Here is a 23,247-nt window from a genome sequence, read left to right as displayed (position 1 = left end):
TTCTAGAGTGTTATTCTGCTCTGTCATAAAGTTAGGCTCACTTAAGTGCTTTAAGCATCACCCTTAGGAATATATATTTAATTAAATAGTGGTCAGGGGTCAGGCATTGCCATTCACCGACAAGCTGTGAAAAACTAACCTATCATAGCAAAATCTTTAATCATAGAAACAAACCGCTCTTATTTCAGTCTTCTCAGTGTTCTGGATTTTTCACAATTGATTAAGCTTGAACAGAAAATGCAGCATATTTTATTTTCCAGTTGGCAATGTCAGGCAAATGTTCTTGTGTCAAAGGTGAAAGATCTACAACAAAAAGTTGTAATACAGTACGCATTTGCAATATTTAGCTGCACATTTACAGTACTGTAGAAAAGTTTTTGGCAGTTGTGGAAAACAAAAGTAAGTAAGCATGTAAGAATAAAAAGTAAAAATGCTTTTATAAATAGAAGTGTTAAAATGCAAAGTTAATGAACAGAAGAGAGATCTAAATCAAACCAATATTTAATGTGACCATCCATGAAGAGCATTCCTTCTTCTAGGTACACCTAACCACAGATTTTGAAGGAATTTGGCAGGGACAATTAACGACAGGTCTGAGTGCCATCTGCCCACCAGGCCCATGAAAATCTACTATACCAGAGCCATCTGGATGCAGGAGGCAGGCAGAGGATCCTCCTACTTCATGATTGCCCAGCTAGAGAGATTTAGCTGAGCCATAGACTATCAGAAGATACCTGCACCATAAAAGGCTACAAAAAAATGGCCACCATCAACCAATCTGGAGCCAGGTGTCTTTAACAGGAATCCAGTAGGCTATAATATGGAGGAAGATAGCGTGGCTTAAAAATGTATAATTTTGTTGAGAATTTGTGTACAGTATGTGTGTGTATGTACTGTGTATATATATATATATATATATATATATATATATATATATATATATATATATATATATATATGAAACAAAAGAAACTGTGTGAGCTTCAAACAATTTAAAAATGAATCCAGTCCAAAAGACGTCCTTGTATAAAACAAGGACCACAAACACCAGAGTCCTAGACTTTTGACCCGCAGCAAATCTTCCAAGGATGACCCCTGGGATCCACAGGGGGAAGAAATCTAGGCAAGAACAGAAGAAATGCGCTTCATGGTGTAATACCCAAGATACTTTAATGTTAAAAAATATAAATTCCAAGGTACATATAATTGGGACTCGTACCAAGTGAATAACAGCTGTGGGCTGGATACCACAAATAAATATAAACAAGCCAAATGGCAAAGCTGCTCACGATCAAGCCGGGAAATAGCTGGTTCAACTCGCTGGAAGCCGCAGGGCTGGATTGCGATGCCGCTGCCTGGAGGGAACAGCCTGGTTGAAGTCACCGGAGAAGGAGACAGCCACGGAGAACGTAGTTAGCCACGTCCTGACGCGTTTCGTCATAAGACTTCGTCAGAGGGCGTGGCCACTACGCTCACCCAATGAATAGATATACTACAAGTCCTGTCAATCACCTGTACAGCGAGAGAGGACCGTCCCAACTGGGCAGAGATAGAAAAAACACGCTGCCGCTTGATTTGGCAGCAGGCGCACCACCCAATGGGGGGATATTAAAGTAATGGAAACTGCACACACCACGGAATATCTCCTCGGGTGTGAGCAGGCATTTAGAAGCAATTTTCTTAGAAAAAAGCGATGGGCAGCTTTACCCCTGGCCTAAAATCACATGCAACAATACACAAAGTACAATGATCATTGCAAAAACTCATAATAACACATTAAGAAAAATACATATTAAAACATACATATGACTGCATATAAAATACATATATATATGCATAAAGGAGGAATCAACTTATTTCTGATAGACATACAAGTTTAGCGCTATAGCTAATTTTGCAACAAGCGCACAACCTGAGGGGGGGTAATCAAGAAATACAGATCGTAAGTACCAGGGTATATTTCTTGGTGTGTGTGTATAAATTTAGATGCGACCTATATATATATATATATATATATATATATATATATATATACACACACACAGGGATCCAGCACTCACCATAATAAACTAACTCACCTTCATATACAAATAATCAATTAAATAAATAATGGGGTTTTAGTTCATGAATTGATCAATGCATTTAAGCTTGCATCCCATCGCCAAGCGACCCCATTTCACTGCAAGTCCTACACTAACAACTGGTCTCTCAAGAACCTGGCAACTACTAACACATCATAGCTATAATGAACATGTGTTTTTTCTTAGTTTAAAGCTCACCTGAAAACGACCTTATGGCTTTTAAAGATGAGGCAGTCACCTAACACACCTGATTAGTATTAAAGGGGCAGCTGTCACAGGTTTAAGATAAAAGAGCTTATCTAGGATGCATGAGAAAGCTATGATCACAGTAACATAGAATAACCTCGGTCAACCTCGGGCTGCACCCTATTTTGCAACACCTTGACCACCAAGGCACCTATGCGAGAGTCCTATTCGTGGACTTCAGCTCAGCATTTAATACTATCGTTCCCGGCATCCTGCAGCCAAAATTCCTCTCCTTAGGAGTCCCAGGATCAACATGCTCATGGATAGTGGACTTTCTAACAGCAAGGGAACAGGTGGTCAAAGCCGGTGCCTTCTCATCCAGCACACGAACAATCAGTACTGGAGCCCCCCAAGGATGTGTCCTCTCCCCTCTGCTCTTCTCTCTCTACACGAATGACTGCACCTCGGCTGAGCAGTCAGTGAAAATCATCAAATTCGCAGATGACACCACTATCATCGGCCTAATCAAGGAGGGTTACGAGACGTCTACAGGCATGCAGTGGAGAAGCTGACATAGTGGTGCAGCAGCAACAACCTCGATCTAAACCCCACCAAAACAGTTGAGATGGTGGTCGACTACAGGAAAAATCCAAATGCACTAGTCCCGCTAACAATAGCCAACGCAGTGGTGTCGCAGGTTGAATCCTTCAAATTCCTAGGGACAACCATGTCCAGCGACCCAAGATGGGGTTTAAACATAACCACAAACATCAAAAAGGCCCAACAGCGCCTGTTCTTCCTGAGGCAATTCAGGAAATTCAACATCCCACAGGAGTAGCTGTGCGTATTCTACACTACCATCGTGGAGTCTATCTTATGTTCCTTGATCACAGTCTGGTACAGTGGCGCAAGCGAGAACGACAAACAAAAACTGCAGAGGGTAGTGAAGGGTCATAGGGACCGACCTCCCCCGATAAGGGATCTGTTCTCATTCAGGGTAAGGAAACGCGCTGAGAAGATCGTAAAGGACAAGCTGCATCCTGGACGCAACCTGTTCGACATCCTACCATCCGGAAGACGGTTCAGGTCCATCCCCGTCAAAACGTCCAGATCCGCAAGAAGCTTATTTCCATTAGCCGTCCATCACCTGAACAATCCAATCAAAGCGAATGCAATCACAATATCAACAGTCAAACGTATCCCTACTTGGTGACCTATCCACCATAGTCGTAGCTATAAATGAAATGCTTGTAATGTCTTTATGTAATGTATGTAATGTCCGCCCCCCTCCCTTTTCATCCCTGCTTGATGCTGCACTGTAATCCATAAAAAAATCCTAGTGTGCGCAAGCATACATGGCCAATAAAGTTGATTCTATTCTATTCTATTCTAATTAAAAATTAACCCACACATATATAGATACAGATGTACCACAGCACTCGCCATTCCTAACAATGGGGCGCAAAAAGCACTCACACTTCTTAGGTTGGGGTGCAGTGGCCTGTGACCACACACTCTAGTAAATACAAATACAGTGGCCCAGCACTCACCACTAAATAAATAATGGGGTTTTAGTTCATGAATTGATCAATGCATTAAAGCTTGCAGCCCATCGCCAAGGGACCCCACCAATCTGGCGTTGGGGCTGTGACGTTAGATCGAGGGTACATGCCTCCCGCATAAGATTGTTATATATCACGGCGGTTTTGAGGTGATGCTCACAAAATTGAATGCTTGTCAGCTCCTCTGCCCACGAAAATATATGAACTGCAGAAGGGTCAAAAATGTCAGGTGACATCCGCGAAACAATTGTGCGGCCCAGAGACTGAACTTCCCACAAGGCCCCATATGCTCCTTTACATTGAGCCTCACAGGATTCCCGTTGACACAGGTCTGTGTCTTTGGCAGCAAGTGGTGGCATTGGAAAAACTCCACTGACTCCTCCTCCGTCTGCAGCAGGTTGAAGATGGTTAATGGTTCGGCAGCCATAACGGACACAATCTAATAAGTGGTGACACAACGCTGACTACGTAAGCTTCGGCTAGCCGCGAACATACTAACTATGCTGACTACACGCTAACTGCGTAACGCTGACTGACTACGCTAACTACGCAAGCTCCGGCTAGCCACGAACATACTGACTATGCTGACTACACGCTAACTGCGTAATGCTGACTGACTATGCTAACTATGTAAGATCCGGCTAGCCGCGAATGTACTGACTAGGCTGGCTGCGGGAACACTACACTGACTCTGACAGGGACACTACTCTGACTATGTAACTCGTGAAACTACATAAGTACCCATTGCATACAGTATACTGTATAACAGTGTATGAGACAATGAGGAGGGGGCTGCAGAATATTGCATATACTGTATAAGACAATGAGGAGGGGCTGCAGAACATTGCATATACTGTATAAGACAATGAGGAGGGGCTGCAGAACATTCCATATACTGTATAAGACAATGAGGAGGGGCTGCAGAACATTGCATATAGTGTATAAGACAATGAGGAGGGGTCTGCAGAACATTGCATATACTGTATAAGACAATGATACAGATTGTTCGCCGGGTGCACGCAAGCAACCTTGTGGGCGGGGGGCAGAGGGGGGCGTGGTGCAGCGGGCTTCCCCATTACCATATAGGAAAGCCCAGCGTTTCATGGGCATTCCCAGGAGAACACTGGGTGTTCTCATGCTAATGAGGCATGACGGACAGGCAGGGGGCGGGCAGCTGACATCACCGGATATCAACTGTCCACCTACTTCCCCCGAGCAGGCACGCATCTGTAAGGTTGCTCTGAGGCAACCTTATATAGGCGTGAGCATTCACCATTATTTGATGGTTGTGACCATCGAATGATGGGGGTGGATCCCAGCAAGCTGCGAATGGAATAGGTACGGTGACATGTGCAGCAGCTGCCATACTTTATATCAGGTTGGTGGATGGCAGTTCTTGGCATATAAATCATACATTTGTTGTGATAAACTTTCATTTGGCAGAAACTTTGTGTACTAATCAATTGTTTTAATAATTAGCATTAAAAAATTGGGAGTGTGGAGATAATTTTTAATACTGAGTACTGAGTAGGCCTCATAATTACAATTGGCTTATATCATGTGTGCACCTCAAGGTCATCCAGGCACCCTGCCACTGGACAGTGGAGGGCCAATGGTGTAGCTGCAGTTGGCGGGAGTCTGTGATGCTGTTGCAGTCAATGGGGAGTTTGTGATGTTGTTCTAATCTGCGGGGAGCCCACAATGCTTTTCTGGTCAGTGGGTAGCGTCAGGGATTTAGCGACTTACCTGATCTTGTGGCTCCAGTGGTGTCTTCTAGTCCTGGCGGTAAGGTCAGAAAGAGTTCCATCTGAACCTGCGTACTTCTGGTGGTAATTGTGGCTAACCCCCCCGAACACTAATGTCACCCTCCTTTAATACTGATAAGTATTAGGCGTAGGTTAGGTGAGGTTAGGTACTTCTTCTTTTCAGATAGATCCACGTAGAGATAGTTCAACAAATTTTATTTAGAATCCCTTCAACATGTTACACAGTATATGAATACAATAAACAGTGAACTGGCATGCGGACGCCAAGGTTAAAATGTTACAACAAGAACAACAGGAATTTTATTGCACCGGAACGTGACCTGATTTCTCAGGTTTCAGCTACTCCTCGGTGTTTCTCTGTTAACCAGCAACCAGTCTTTACTTTGTTGCTAAATACAATAAAAAAAACAATATTCCTAATGAATTAGTTAAATAACTACTTAAGTGATAGGCCTTTCACCAATATTTCTTAAATGCTACGGTATTATTGCGCAATAATGAACAGTTTATATCACTAAAGCTAGACTCTAATCACACGTTATTACCTTACAGATTCCTTATCCACTCCACTAACAACTGCGATACAACTTCAGGTAAGTCTATACAGTGTCCCAGAATAGTTCCAATGTCAATAGTCTACCACTGTCTACCTCGTGACGCTATAAACTATCTCCTGCCTTGGCGGCTATAATGAGCGTATTCTAGAAGATTCCAAGGCAAGTTGGGCCTACCAGGTGTATCGCACAACTGCTGCTACTGAAATCCCTGACGCTGAAGATATGCTGTACAGAAATCTTTTCTCTCACGCTAGCCTCTTCTTTCTCTGTCCCTGTTGCCATAGGCAAATAGGTTATTTTCCTTGTGAGCATCCCCTGGCTCTGAGATGGGTTTAGCCCTCCTTTTCTGTCGGTGGTTATCAGAGAGACTATGACACTCCGTGTTTAATAAGCTGCTGCTGCTTTAATGTCACTTTGAAGAATAGTGGGCATCCCCTGACACTTAGGCTGGTCACTCACCTGACACATCCCCTGACACTCACCACTTCAGTACTTAGTCGCCACCCACAGGCTTGGCCTTAGAGAGTTCCGCCTCCTATCCGGCCTCCACAATGATCCAGCCGCTGGCACCATGTAACCGCCGCCTTCCGGATGACGTGGTGGCTGACACCTCCGCTTCCGACTCTCCGTCTGCGATCGCAGCACCTCTGTCTCTGCTCACCGCTGAGCACACAACCTCCAGCCTCCGTCTATGGCCTCGGGTAAGAGACTCAATTCTCCCTTACAGCACCGCTCTGCTCTGCTTGATCCAGCACCTTCCAGGAAACTGCGACACAGCCGGTAACGGCTGTCTCTTTTATTTGGACCCCCGCGTGCACACCACTCAGTCCTGCTCACGCTCCAGCCAACTTTATTTACAGCTTTCCCTTCTTAAACTCCAGTAGTTTAAGTAGGGCAGTACTCCCTTGTGGGCTATCAAGGAGGAGCTTTAGCAATCCCAGTAATATACAGTCTAGCAGTTTATTTGGCACACTAATACTGTTCATCCAAAACTACTAATATGCCATACAGTTCTGACCCTCATAGATATACCTATCAGCCAGTGAAGGAGCTTGGGACTTATACTACACTGTGGTGATTTTGAGAGGTGTCATTCACATCTGGACCCCTCCCCTTTTTTCTATTGGATCTAAAAAGTCCATTCGTATGAATACGACAAAATAGGCCGGATTGGCTTCCCCTAAAATCCATCTCTTTATTGGCGCTGTGAGCCCGATATCTGAGGACCTCAATACTACAGTAATTGTCGGACAAACTGAACCAGACTGGGTTCCCCCAATCTATCACCGGATTGGCCCTGTGAGCCCACCATTTAAGGACCGTATCCCCACAGGAATTATTTATTATCTTAAGCCGGATTGGCTTCTCTCTAATCTACCACATTACTGATTTTACGTTGTCGTGAATGAAATATTAATTGGCGTGCAGGCCTAATAATTAAATCTTTTTGTCACACCCCCTGATGAAGTCGTTCTGACGAAATGGGTTGGGTTTTTAATAAAAAACTTCAATCTTGAACGAATCTCACGTATCATTCTGGAAGATGACAAAGAACTGTCAAATGAAATGTGATTGGTGTTTCATTCAGTAACCAGTGTATAATTGACTAGGTGGTACTAAGTCCAGCGCTCTCCGATAAATTATTTTTTCTTGTATAGATATACCTTTATACAATTTATACAATTCGCCCCTTAGGGGCTACAACACTAACCCACTCCTGCATCCTAACACTTATCATCCTCTGTGTGCCTAACTGAAACTTTTGTTACCATAGATTGACCCTAACTGACTTTTGATAATACAGTATATTGCCGCTTGCAGCACTGATACTATTGACCTGTCCAACTCTGAAATTGGCTGGGCATTTTGGGCCTGATTCAAGGATTCAAGTCAGTTGCAAGTGTGGCTGTAGTGCTTGCTGTGAATTCGGACCTTTGCCTGTATTCTGAGTTGGTCACATCTATGCACCTGGACTGCCACTATCCATCTATTTGTGAAGTAGCCAACATCATAATCATACATACAAGCACTAAATGTATTGTAAAATATTGGTCTGAAAACAGTAGCTCACAGTTCTACCAGGTCTTCGAAATGGGCTGCGTATGTTATATTTATAGTTACTTTGTCCACAGTGAGTATGGCGACAAGACAATGCCGGCAAAGGAATCAGGACATGAGAGTAATGCTTCTTCAAACATCATAACTCTGTGTCTTATAACATTAAACATACTAGCAATCTTTTATGTTCAAAGTTAAAAATACCCATGCAGTGAAAAGTAGCATTTTACCAATAACAGGATCCCGATATTACCGTGACACAGTATCTGTCCACAACAGAGGCATCTCCACATGTGGTGACAAGCGGTGGCAGTGGCAGAACTTGTGAGTGGTTGGCCCAGGTACTGGGATGGCATATTGTGAACTAGGGTTGGAGGCCCACTCCAACCCTAGCTCACAATATGTCACCTATCAGTGGGTGACAGGGGGCCGGATGTATCAAGCTTCAAAAAGTGATACAGTGGAGATTGATAAACAACCAGTCAATCAGCTCCTATCTGTCATGTTACAGGCTGGGTTTGAAAAATGACAGATAGGAGCTGATTGGCTGGTTGTTATTCACTCTCCACTTTATCACTTTTTGAAGCTTGATACATCTGGCCCAGGGAGAGGAAGAGGGTGACAGTGTATGGCAGTTGGAAGCAGAGGATGGTAATAGAAAGCAGGCATGTAAGAAGGGCAGGGGACAGATGACAACATAAGTCAGTGAAAGGCAGTGGGTGACAGTAGAAGCCAGGGGATTAGTGGGGGTCACTGGGCGACAGGGAGATACAGAAGGTGAAAGTGTATTACAGGGAGAGGCAGAGGTTGAAATATATAGACAGACTATGAAAACAAAAGGCAAGGGGAAGCAGAGGGTGATAGGAGCACGCAGAAGGAGGCAGAGGGTGACAGGGAGAAGGTGACAAGTATAGGCAGTGGGTGCACGGAATAAAAGCACAATGTCTTGCATGGTGCAGGGAGCAGGAGGCATGTACCTTGGTGGGGGCAGGAACACAGTGGTCCGTGACAGGGTCCCGACCCTTTGTGCTTTCTGGGTGTGAGCTGCCTTTAATGTACAAATAGCAGTGAATTAAAATACAGTACAATGTCCAGCGGTCTATTACCTAGAGGCAGTGTATGGCTATGATCAATGGTTCTGACAGGGGGTAGGAGTCTTCAATCAGCTGGCACAGAAATGGCCCTCTAGTCCTATGGTAAGGGGTAGGTCCCTCATTAGGCCATTTATCTGAAATTGCTCAAAATGGTTTGTAGGGGGTTCAGAGGATAACTCATTGCTGGTCCAGGCAGAAGAGGGCCCTTTAATCCTCCGGGGCCCCAGTGCAGTGCACCTGCTGCACCAATGGTAGTTGCACCTCTGGTGTGTGGCCTCATTGGAAGGGGCATGTCCTTGTGGGAAGCTTTTTGTTCACCACTGCGGGGGACCGGGAGATGCAGGCTGCCTCGGGCTAGCTATGCCTGCAGCTCTAGCCCCTTCACCGTGGCAGGAGCCGAGTGCCGCACTGTGACATTAGAAGGAACTCTTTCATTTTTGAATAAAGACAAATTACAAAAAAAGAGGCGTCCAACAGTTTTCAAAACATTATTCCCGTAACAATGAACCAGTGTTCCAAGATATTTCCATTGAAGCTCATGGTAACCCGTAGCCCAACCTCCTGGGAGCATACATTGGGAGACAAAGCGGCTTATGTTATTGTAGAGATACCTTGACTTCTGCCAACGTTCCAAGGTCAACCGCTGCTCATAGAAGCAAAGGGTCATAACTTTAAGTTGAACAATAAGCGCATATTAATAGGATTCATTAAAAAATAAACTCATTGCTATCTATTCATGAAGAGAAATGGTGAGAAAAATAAGGTCATTTCTTTGTGAGTACTTGATTATAAAATTGAGGCTGAATTCTTGATCTCTATCTGCTTGCTCCCATTTGAGCCTATTGCTCGTAATGTGATTGACAGAATAAAGTAAATCAAGTCTACTTTTTCACTTATTAATATAATATGAACTGTGAAAAGATTAAAGTCCCATTTACATAACCCGAGATGAAAGGAGGTGAAATATTGTAATTATCTTTTCAAGCTAAATTTGAACTGCAGTTTAAAATTAACCTATGCAAATGAAAGGTTAAACCCAAGTAAAGTGGTGCGTCTGTATAAAGTATTTTTGCTAGTATAGTTTTATGGCCCTGCAGTTAATTACTACGTAGAACAAAGACAGACATCAATATTCAGACAAAAAAAATACTAAAACATTTTTATTGCAAGACTTGTTCTACACAAATGAAATGTGATTTACAAGCTAATGCTGGGTGAATGGGGCATTTCTCAGATTTAATGGTGCTAATTTGAAATGAATTAGACTTCTTTGTATCATGGTCAAAGTTTAGTCTGTTCTACTTTGTTAAGACTGACAGAGAAGCGTAGCGTAGGAGAAATGTCCTGTTTTATATGCACTGATAAATTATAATATTATTACTTTATGGATGAGTAAATAAATTCCTGTATTAACATACACAGGCCCTGATTGGATCCTGAGCTCAACGCAGTGTCCAGGATCCTGCATGTTGCCATATTGTGTAATCTCTGGAACTGATTCAGTATCACTCGCTAAGCAGCGGTCGTGGCTAAACGTTGTGTGCCACCTAGGCCGAAACCCACCTGCCTTGCCGCCGCCGAATCCCCTCTGTAAACTGCGAGGGGATGTACGCTGACCATCGAATGATTTCTCTCCCCTTCAAAAATAAAAGTCAGTCTAAACTGATTTTATTTCTGTTGGAGTCCGTCGAACAGGGGGCGGGTGCTGACATCATGTGACCACCTGCATTCCCAGTCCCGTTCAGGCCCTCCCTTTCCGCAATGCACGACCAAACGAGTGTGTAACTTGCATGTGCAAACCCCAAACATTAGGGCTGGGGCTCAATTCGGATCACTACGAGTGATCCTGAATCGGCCCCATGTACAAGTATGGGTGATTATTTACCCATGGGTGATTAATTACCCCATATTGCATGGATTGCTAATTAGAGAATTTACAAACCATTCGATTATTGAAAGAATGCCCATGCGTAAAGTGCAATTATGGCTGTGGTTAGCAAATAAATTACCCAGCATTGCAGTGGCATAAAAGTTGTCTTCTTGATTGACAAGTAGACAGCATTTAGGGGCGGAAACATGGAGTTTTCTAGGTGTTTTTGTGAAAACCTGCCCAGATTTTGAGATGGGTCTCTGACATCAGCGATGATCATTTTTATGGTGCCCATACATGGTGTGATTTTCCTGCTCACATTCCAACAGTTCAAAAAGTATGGGCTGCATTCATAATTTATCAAGGCGCGGTTATTCTTTCTTTCTGAGACTTTTTGATCGCAGGCAACTGCATTTTCTCTAATTAGCGATCTATGCTGAATTAGGCTGAATTACGCCCCTTATCATAGAATTTTATAGAAATAAACCAAAATTATAAAATTATCAAATTATCAAATTATGTAAATAACAGTAATTTAACCATGGTTCAGTACCATTTTATAAACAGATTGGCATATTTGTTAACAAAAATATACTGAAGAGAGTTTAAAATAGCTATTAAAACTATTATATATTAGCCATTTAGGTGAATAAATAAATATTTTCCGGTCTTCTCCTAAAATAAAAAAATATATTGTTTAGAGGGGGGTTTCCAAATGTATTCCAAAATCTCCCACTGACCAGCACATGAGAGTAAGTACGGGAGTCTTTGGAGTGGTAATAGCCCTGAAAAGTTTTTTATACACTGGATATTTTATGGTGTCAGCATCTGGGTTTTCTGTGTTCCCGGCTGTGACCGTGGTGGACAAGTGGGGGCGCAGAGAACTGAAAGGAGGGTGGCTTGAGGTATGGATGACTAATGCACTGGTACACCAGGGAGCAGCTGGACCAAAGAGTTAGTGGAGACCAGGAACAGGGGCACGAAGTCTAACTTGTCATCAGTATTCACCAGGGAGTCCCGCATGGAGCTTTGGACTTTGCTGTGTCTGAAAAGCAGGTGGAGCCCCCTGCCCTGGTCCTCTGGCAGCAGCTGGCTGGTGCTGAGGATGTTGACAGGAACTTGAGGGATGTCTTGTAGACCTGAGAGCCGGGGATGACAGGTAACGGCCTCAGAGCCGGTAGGCGTTTGTCGACGGCCTTGAAGCCGGAGAGTACTAATGATGGCCTGGGAGCCGGTAGCAGTGTCGACAGCCTGGGAGACAGAGATACTTGGAGACGGCCTGGGAGCCGGTAATACTTGGAGATGGCCTGGGAGCTGGTAGATACTTTCAAACGGCCTGGAAGCCTGTAGAAGTATCGACGGCCTGGGAGCCGGATATACTTGGAGACGGCCTGGGATCCGGTAATACTTGGAGATGGCCTGGAGCCAGTAGAAGTGTCGATGGCCTGGGAGCCAGTGATACCTTGCAGACAGCCTGGGAGCTGGTAGGAGTGTTGACGGCTGGAGATGTCAACAGCCAGGACAGAAATGGTAACGTTTCTGGTGTACACAACAGCTGGTGGTCGATCATCTCAGGATGTCAACAATCAGGACACTGATGGGAATTGTTACTGAAGTCTGTAGAAATGAGCAGTCGACACAGATGTTGACGGTACTGTCGACAGTCAGGACTGGAGATGGTAATATTCTCTGAAGGCTGTAACAATGAGTAGTCCACTCAGGGGTAGACAGTACTGTCGACGGTCAGGACTTGAGTTGGTGATAGTCTCTGATGCAAGGTAACGGGTTGGCCTGGGAACCAATATGGAGTTCTAGCCTGGGAGCTAGGAAGGGACAGCCAGCCAGTGATGACCTCTGCTGGGGATAGCTGGGCACTCTCAACCGCAGGAATGGATTAAGCAGGAGAACTGGTAGATGGTGGATGAATCAGGTAACAGCAGCAGTAGCAATAGCAGGACTGTCTCTGGGGCAAGCACACAGGGAGCAGATAGAACAATTGGTTTAAGGCAGGGAGGCAGAGCCAGAACCCTGACTTATATCCCCCCTGCCTGTCTCTGATTGGCTGCAAGCCGCAGCAGCAATCAGAACCATGAAGTACCTGGAATAACCTGGATTCTGACTGGTAGAGGGTCAAAGTTCAAGCCAGCAGACAGCACGATTGGCCCATACTGTCAGCTGACCACAGGTGTCATGGTGGCGCCCATGGGCCCAGCGTGGAACTGGCAAGGGACACCATGCAGAGGCCCAGGGGATGCAAGGGACATGGGACATAGCGCCATGAGCTGCAGCCTGAAGTGACACAAGCAATGGGCCTGTGACGCAGTGCAGACCAGCGAGAAGGTAAGTGGTGCGGGCACAAACAGGACTGCCCACCGCAATTTGTGACATATGGAGTACAGCATTAATATTTAATCATACAGGTGGTCTATAGTATAGGCTATTTCGAACATTTAAATAAGATAAGTGGTCAGGCAAAAGTTAAACATATCAGAATAAATAAATTAAATACACAAACATAATAGAACCAGTACTGCACTTTCTAAACTCACAATCTCCCACTTCATGGAATGGCCCCTGTCTCTTCCTCCTGGCAGCTGCTCTCTGGTCCATTTCAATGTTTGAGGGCTCAGATCCACACATGCAGTAAATGTGGTAGAAGAAGCTGGTACACTGGGCATGTGCAGCAGCTCCGCTCTGTCCCTTACACTGCAGGATTTGGTGGCAGCTCTTTTGATCATACCAGTGCCATTGTTGTCATAAGTTAAGGCACTTGCCTATGCATAAAGCTAATCCAAAATGCAACCTAACCCTATCCCTAAACCTAGAATGAATTTTAAACCTAACCTTAACCCTAAACGTATTCCTGTATTGTCTACATTGTGACTGTTAACATTAACATTGATATACTATATAGGCCATGTCAACATTATATATATATATATATATATATATATATATATATATATATATATATATATATATATATATATATATATATATAGAATGCAGTGTAGGGTGCGGCACTCCAAGATACATAATTCAGGCTGGTATCAGCATTTTATTAGCACATCAGCAACATTTCAACGCCACTACAGCGTCGTCATCAGGCTATATACAACAAGAATATAAAAGCAACATACCTTTATAGTAGCACCCAGTGGAAGACACGCCAGCCGGAGGCCGTCCCGACGCCATCTCCATGGCGCACATCCGTGACGTCAGCAGCAACCTCCGTCCTAGCGTGAAGAGAGATAGGTGTGTTCCCGTCACCAAGGGAACGTACATACACAAAACAACAAACAGCACATACATATAGACGGAAAAGATACTTATAACACTAAAAGAATAAGTCAATAGGATAGGGACAGTGTAAGGGCAATGACAGATGAGAGCAGGATGTGAAACATATCACAAGCAAATAAAAGGTTTATATCAAAACTGAAATCCCAGAATGTTCGTTCAGTCCATACGGGGATACGGTGCCGAGTTTAATGATCCATTTTGCTTCACATTGAAGTAAAGCCGCTCCTCTGTCTCCTCCACGCTTAGATGGTGGGATGTGGTCAATCATCCTGTATTTGATTGAAGTGATGCTATGTTTGTGTCTGGCAAAATGCCGTGCCACAGGTTGTTCACTGGCACCTGTAGCAAGTGCCTTCTTGATGGATGACCTATGCGCTGCCATCCTTTCCTTAAAGCTACGTTCTGTTTTGCCTATATAAGACAGTCCGCATGGGCATATAATTTGATATACCGTGTACTGAGTATTACACGATAGTTATTAGAAATAACTGGGTGAAGTGTCACAGGCAGTTTGTGAGAGAGAAATGGAAATGTAAGAATTTAGTGTTAAACCAACATGCGACCTTTTAACAAGAAGAATATTATGGGGTACTAGGTTGGTGGTGCTCCCAAAAGATTCAGCAGGATAACTGAATTAAGTTAGGTGTCTTAGAAGAGACGTAGGAAGAACGAAAGGGTTTTTGGGGCACACTTGAAATATTATAAAAATAGTGAAAAGATGGTGTACAAATGTGTGACATAAAATCTAACCTTTATTGATTACACTTAAAATACATACAAGCACACGTCAATTTGATACGAAGAACAATTTTAAAAATACCAATCAGCATGTGAATTAAACTGCGAAATTTATTTTATAATAGTAAATACACAATGCAGACAAAAACGAAATTGTAATACAATAACCGTCAAGTGGGCGAAAATGATTTGGCAGGGAATTTACCAGACCGTAAATATTTGAGCAAGGCAAATCAACAAAAGATAGTGATACCATGCACATAAATGGTGCAAAGGTTCATAATATTTTAATATTTTGGAGTCTTGCTTCAGACCCTCCTTGAGTATACAACAAATAATGGACCCAAATACAGTGATAAGGGTAGCAGGTTTACATTACTATTGTTAGAGCAGGATTTAATGGGTAAAGAAAGAGATAGGAATGCTCTTCGTATGCATTCGCTACTTCTGCTGTCTGAGTGTGTGATACAGCACTGGATATTCCCTGATGGTCTCCCAAGAGGTACTGATCCAGCCAGTCGCTGCTTAGCTGCTGAGTTCGGATGGGATCAGGCGGCCCAGCGATGTATGGCTGTATATGGCATCAGATGAGAGAGCCTCAAATAGAACTAGGAGCTAGTTGTCACTTCTGCTTTTCCCCGATGTCACTCAGGAGAATGAGAGAGTGAGCGAGTCCAGGTGAAAGATGATAGTAGATTAGAATGAAAAAAGGATGAGAAGGGTAAGGAAGGGTATGCTCCCAGAGTAATAGTATATGTGCCCACTGCAGAATTCAATGGGTTCGTGGTCACTGAGCCAGTAATGGGAAATACTGTGCACAATGCCACATGCAGGGGTGAGTAAGGTCTTTATAAATCTTGAATCATTGTATGTGCAAGATAGATTATTTTATCAGCAGCATACATAACAGCATGTGGCTCCAAGTATGTATCGAAACAATATATCAGAACTTATTGATTGTGGACACTAAATAATTATACCAATTGTCAGGATGAAAGAGGCAGGAATTATAAGTTCAACAGAATACAGCTATACAGCAATGGTTAAGGGTTTTTAAATTAGGGCTGTTAGCAATGATTAAAGACAGGGAGGTTGTCCTTTCCGTGTCAGTTAGCTGATTACTGCTAAATTAATGGTAACAATAATAGAGCACGTTGGTGAATTGGAGAGATAATATAATATAGTGGATGTAACAAACTAACAATAGTATGCAGAGAAGTTTAACCTGAAAGTAACAATAACAACAGGCGCTCAATTTCTCATACAGCGGACACCTAATTATAGCGTGTCCCCATATGGTAGAGCGCAAAAAGTCCCGCTCAGTAGCGGTACTGGTATGTGTACGCACCAGACACAGAGTCTGTGCGTAAGCGGCAATCTGTGAGCTAAGATGCAGATTACCTTGCAAGTGTGGCAGCGGGATCCAAGCACGGTGGTATGGACCGTGCGGCGAGTGCTCCCACCGTCTAAGCCGTAACGGCCGCGCTGATCTGAGAGGGACTGTAGGAGGGCTCCGAGTGGCTGGAAATGCCCTGACGTCAGGAGAGACACGTGTTTCGCCCCGATTGGGCTTGATCACAGTGACGTGCTGGACTGGGGACTCCCAGTCTATATATGAGAGGTGGGCAGGCCAATCCTGCGTTAGAAAAATGATGGACATGAGGATGTCCCAATAGGAAAGGGAGGTGTGTAAAAGCCGCTTGTGTTCATAATTATGGCATTAGCCTGAGCTTTAATAGCTGTGGACACTGTTTACGTCAACTATAGGCACCCTGCAAACTGTGCTGGGGTAATGGATGTATGACACCGATGGTGTCTGGTAAAATTAAGGCTGTGGTTAAGGTATTAATTCATAGTCAAAACGCACTATGTGGTCGACATTGTTTGTGTCGACTAATGGCACCAAGATTTGGTGTTTACAAAATAGGAGGAGTGTGGAGAATATCACTGAGTGGTAATATTGTTGATGAGGTTTAATATAGAAGCCTGATCTTTAAAAGCTGTGGACACTGTTAACGTCGACTATAGGCACCCTGAAAACAGTGCTGGGGTAAATGGAAGTATGATACCGATGGTGTCTGATAAAATTAAGGCTATGGTTGGGGTATTAATTCATAGTGATAAGGCACTATGTGGTCGACATTGTTTGTGTCGACTAATGGCACCAAGATTTGGTGTTTTACAAAAATAGGAGGAGTGTGGAGAATATCACTGAGTGGTAAAGTAATTGATGAGGGGAAAGAAAGAATGATGATTTTAGCAAAAGGGAATAGTGATGTTTGGTTTAAGGAAGACATAGGTGGAGACCGGTGTAATGGTCATGCTACAGAAATGGGGTATAATAAGTTATTACAAGGACAGCATTTGATAGGTCAAGAGTTTAGTAAAGTTCGAATAATAATGTATTAAGATAGTTAATAGTGGTACTCCGTTCTGAAAGAAATCATATATATAGCATATGAGTATACAGTATTAGTAGCACATTTAGCGAATGGACATCCCTTATTATAGTGTATCAAGATATATGATACTGTGATCATAATATTTGAGTGAAATTAATTTGACTAGATTACTCTATTAATACACGGTAGGAGTAAGAGATTCTATTTACAGTATTAAAGTTGGATGAAAAAAAAAAAAAATCAATATTCTCATTATAGTAAATATAATCAATAGCATAGAGACTAGACTAAATTATTTGAACCCTTTGGTGGCAAGCTGTCCAAATGGCCCGTATGTCCTAAAAGAAAAAATGCAGAGTTAAACATCATTATTGTATGCTGTAAAACCAGAAAAGCACAAAAGCACAAGATGGTTCATAAACTGTTCCCCTGCTAGTAGAACCAAGGATTTTGGGAGAATATATTGGAAGACAAGTATGTGAAAATGATTGATTATAACTGTTTAGTAATTAGTTGGACAATTGAAAATTTGGATAAAGGTCTAATTAGTGAGATGTGGATATGGTATATCAAAGGAAAGAGCTGAAATTGATGTCTTCGTTAAGGCCTTTGGGAGAAAGAGTATCAAGCTGAAAAATCCACCAGCTCTCTTTTTGTAGCAAAGTTTGATTGATGTCACCCCCTCTACGTCCGAGATGGATTTGCTCAAGTCCTGAAAATGTCAGTAGGGAGGTATCCGAGTTGTGGTATTTGAGGAAATGCCTGGCTACTGAGGTTAGTTGTTTCATCTTCACTTTATCAGTAGCCGCATTCCTAATGTTCCCAATGTGTTCAAGCATTCGTTGTTTGAGTGGGCGAGAGGTGAGGCCAACATACTTCTTGTCACAGGGGCAGGTAATGCAGTAGATTACATTGGGACTTTTGCAGTTGAAGTAGCCATAGATAGTTATTAGATCCCCATAGCGGTTATGTATAGTCAAAGTGTTCCTGATGTGACTGCAAGCTTTGCAGTTTCCGCAAGGGTGGCTGCCTTTGATTCTGGGTTCTTTGCGTTGATTTTTCACAAAGTGACTATGGACAAGATTGTCCTTAAGGTTTGGGGCTCTTCTCCAACTCAAATCTACCTGTGGTTTTAATTTCGCCGCCAGGTCTCTGTCCGTCAGTAGTATGGGCCAGTGTTGTTGTAGAATGTTCTTGATGTCCCTCCATTCTTGGCAATATGTGCCAACCATTCTGATTGTTGGTAGTTCAGCCTCTTTAATTTTGTTTTTAAACAGGATTTCTTCACGGGGGGGGGTATGTTCCACTGCCTTTTTGGCTCTCTTGATGTTCCGATTGGAGTATCCTCGTTCCCGTAGTCTGTTTGTCAGCTCATCACACTTGGCTTGAAACACTTGTTCGTCTGAGCAGTTGCGACGTACCCTAAGGAATTCCCCTTTGGGTAGATTTTTGACTGTTGGGGGGAAATGAGAGCTAGTGCTGTATAGTAAACTGTTCGTGGATGTGGACTTTCTGTAAAGTTCTGTACAGAGTTTATTATCTTGACTTCGGTAAAGATGTAAATCCAGGAATGTTATGCTTGATGAGCTGCTCTCATGTGTAAATTTCAAATTGAGTTTATTGGTATTAAGTTTCTGGATGAAAGTGGTAAGTTGATCTTGCGTGCCCTTCCAAATTATAAAAATATCATCGATGTAGCGCATCCAATTATGGATACATGCTACATCGTTATCATCCTGAAAGACCACCTCTCTCTCCCACCATCCAAGGAAGAGGTTGGCATAGGTAGGGGCACAAGCTGCCCCCATAGCGGTCCCTCTTCCTTGGATGTAATAATGATTTTCAAAAACGAAATAGTTCTTGTGTAGAACAAATTCTAGCAGTTCCAAAAGAAAATCATGAAATGGGGTTTTTCCTTCCATGTCCAGAAAGTAACGTGCCGCTCGAATGCCCAGGTCGTGTTGTATACAGTTGTATAACGACTCTACGTCCAATGATACCAAAAGATGATCTTCGTCTAGTTGGATATCATGTACTTTTTGGAGTACCTCTGTGGTGTCCTTGGTATACGACTGCAGGCTGGTCACATGGTGGCGCAAATGGATATCCAAAAATGAGCAGGCATTTTCGATCAATGAGCCATTGCCTGAGACAATTGGTCTTCCGGGAGGTACCTGTAAGCATTTGTGTATCTTTGGAAGTAGATAGAATGTGGCAATTCTTGGATTTGGGGTTTGCAGATAAGAGAGTTCTGATTTGGTTATTGTCCCATTAGAAAAGGCCCTGTTGATCATGCGGTCATATTCTAATTTGAAGTTTGTGGTTGGGTCAAAAAGTGTTTTTCTATAACACGTTTTGTCTTCCAGTTGTTTGTGCACCTCAGCAAGATAAAGATTAGTTGGCCAAAGAACAATGTTTCCTTCCTTATCTGCTGGTTTAATTTCAATATCGTCCCATTTCTTGATCTCCTTGAGGGCTAGAGCTTCAGCCTTGGTGATGTTGTTGTGTGTCCGGGCCCATTTCTTCTTACGGTGGAGTTGATCGAAATCTTTGGCTACTAGATTCCGAAATACCTTCACCTCCGGGCATATAGATTCATTCGGGAAAAAGGAAGATTTCTTTTTGCATATAGTCCTCCCTGAACCTTCTTCCTGGTTTTGGAGATCTTCCAGGTCTTGGATGGCTTGGAGTTCTCTGGGGGACCAGTCACTCGAGGATGGTTGCGATTCTTCTGATTTATGCATTGAGTGAAATTTAGTTAGCAAAAGTTTCCGGGCAAAAAGATGTAAGCTTGTTTCCCATTTAAATCGGTCAAATCTATTGGTGGGAGAGAACTTTAATACTGTAAATAGAATCTCTTACTCCTACCGTGTATTAATAGAGTAATCTAGTCAAATTAATTTCACTCAAATATTATGATCACAGTATCATATATCTTGATACACTATAATAAGGGATGTCCATTCGCTAAATGTGCTACTAATACTGTATACTCATATGCTATATATATGATTTCTTTCAGAACGGAGTACCACTATTAACTATCTTAATACATTATTATTCGAACTTTACTAAACTCTTGACCTATCAAATGCTGTCCTTGTAATAACTTATTATACCCCATTTCTGTAGCATGACCATTACACCGGTCTCCACCTATGTCTTCCTTAAACCAAACATCACTATTCCCTTTTGCTAAAATCATCATTCTTTCTTTCCCCTCATCAATTACTTTACCACTCAGTGATATTCTCCACACTCCTCCTATTTTTGTAAAACACCAAATCTTGGTGCCATTAGTCGACACAAACAATGTCGACCACATAGTGCCTTATCACTATGAATTAATACCCCAACCATAGCCTTAATTTTATCAGACACCATCGGTATCATACTTCCATTTACCCCAGCACTGTTTTCAGGGTGCCTATAGTCGACGTTAACAGTGTCCACAGCTTTTAAAGATCAGGCTTCTATATTAAACCTCATCAACAATATTACCACTCAGTGATATTCTCCACACTCCTCCTATTTTGTAAACACCAAATCTTGGTGCCATTAGTCGACACAAACAATGTCGACCACATAGTGCGTTTTGACTATGAATTAATACCTTAACCACAGCCTTAATTTTACCAGACACCATCGGTGTCATACATCCATTACCCCAGCACAGTTTGCAGGGTGCCTATAGTCGACGTAAACAGTGTCCACAGCTATTAAAGCTCAGGCTAATGCCATAATTATGAACACAAGCGGCTTTTACACACCTCCCTTTCCTATTGGGACATCCTCATGTCCATCATTTTTCTAACGCAGGATTGGCCTGCCCACCTCTCATATACAGACTGGGAGTCCCCAGTCCAGCACGTCACTGTGATCAAGCCCAATCGGGGCGAAACACGTGTCTCTCCTGACGTCAGGGCATTTCCAGCCACTCGGAGCCCTCCTACAGTCCCTCTCAGATCAGCGCGGCCGTTACGGCTTAGACGGTGGGAGCACTCGCCGCACGGTCCATACCACCGTGCTTGGATCCCGCTGCCACACTTGCAAGGTAATCTGCATCTTAGCTCACAGATTGCCGCTTACGCACAGACTCTGTGTCTGGTGCGTACACATACCAGTACCGCTACTGAGCGGGACTTTTTGCGCTCTACCATATGGGGACACGCTATAATTAGGTGTCCGCTGTATGAGAAATTGAGCGCCTGTTGTTATTGTTACTTTCAGGTTAAACTTCTCTGCATACTATTGTTAGTTTGTTACATCCACTATATTATATTATCTCTCCAATTCACCAACGTGCTCTATTATTGTTACCATTAATTTAGCAGTAATCAGCTAACTGACACGGAAAGGACAACCTCCCTGTCTTAAATCATTGCTAACAGCCCTAATTTAAAAACCCTTAACCATTGCTGTATAGCTGTATTCTGTTGAACTTATAATTCCTGCCTCTTTCATCCTGACAATTGGTATCATTATTTAGTGTCCACAATCAATACGTTCTGATATATTGTTTCGATACATACTTGGAGCCACATGCTGTTATGTATGCTGCTGATAAAATAATCTATCTTGCACATACAATGATTCAAGATTTATAAAGACCTTACTCACCCCTGCATGTGGCATTGTGCACAGTATTTCCCATTACTGGCTCAGTGACCACGAACCCATTGAATTCTGCAGTGGGCACATATACTATTATTCTGGGAGCATACCCTTCCTTACCCTTCTCATCCTTTTTTCATTCTAATCTACTATCATCTTTCACCTGGACTCGCTCACTCTCTCATTCTCCTGAGTGACATCGGGGAAAAGCAGAAGTGACAACTAGCTCCTAGTTCTATTAGAGGCTCTCTCATCTGATGCCATATACAGCCATACATCGCTGGGCCGCCTGATCCCATCCGAACTCAGCAGCTAAGCAGCGACTGGCTGGATCAGTACCTCTTGGGAGACCATCAGGGAATATCCAGTGCTGTATCACACACTCAGACAGCAGAAGTAGCGAATGCATACGAAGAGCATTCCTATCTCTTTCTTTACCCATTAAATCCTGCTCTAACAATAGTAATGTAAACCTGCTACCCTTATCACTGTATTTGGGTCCATTATTTGTTGTATACTCAAGGAGGGTCTGAAGCAAGACTCCAAAATATTAAAATATTATGAACCTTTGCACCATTTATGTGCATGGTATCACTATCTTGTGTTGATTTGCCTTGCTCAAATATTTACGGTCTGGTAAATTCCCTGCCAAATCATTTTCGCCCACTTGACGGTTATTGTATTACAATTTCGTTTTTGTCTGCATTGTGTATTTACTATTATAAAATAAATTTCGCAGTTTAATTCACATGCTGATTGGTATTTTTAAAATTGTTCTTCGTATCAAATTGACGTGTGCTTGTATGTATTTTAAGTGTAATCAATAAAGGTTAGATTTTATGTCACACATTTGTACACCATCTTTTCACTATTTTTATAATATTTCAAGTGTGCCCCAAAAACCCTTTCGTTCTTCCTACGTCTCTTCTAAGACACCTAACTTAATTCTATTACACGATAGTGTATGCCGGATATATAACGATTTGCCTGTTAATGGATGTTTAAATTCGGGGCCA

At 42.8% G+C, this 23,247-nt stretch overlaps 2 pseudogenes; one reads left to right on the top strand and one right to left on the bottom strand.

The window, feature by feature from the left end:
* Positions 1-15,677: 15,677 nt before the first annotated feature.
* On the bottom strand, positions 15,678-15,794 carry LOC146038695 (5S ribosomal RNA; annotated as a pseudogene).
* Positions 15,795-22,493: 6,699 nt separating this feature from the next.
* LOC146038673 (5S ribosomal RNA) lies at positions 22,494-22,610 on the top strand (annotated as a pseudogene).
* Positions 22,611-23,247: the final 637 nt, after the last annotated feature.

This window comes from Crinia signifera, chromosome 1, assembly GCF_055691185.1.
Source record: "Crinia signifera chromosome 1, ASM5569118v1, whole genome shotgun sequence".
Taxonomy (NCBI): Eukaryota; Metazoa; Chordata; class Amphibia; order Anura; family Myobatrachidae; genus Crinia; species Crinia signifera.
Note: the sequence above shows the minus strand (reverse complement) of the source record. Positions and strands in the feature narration are given on the sequence as shown.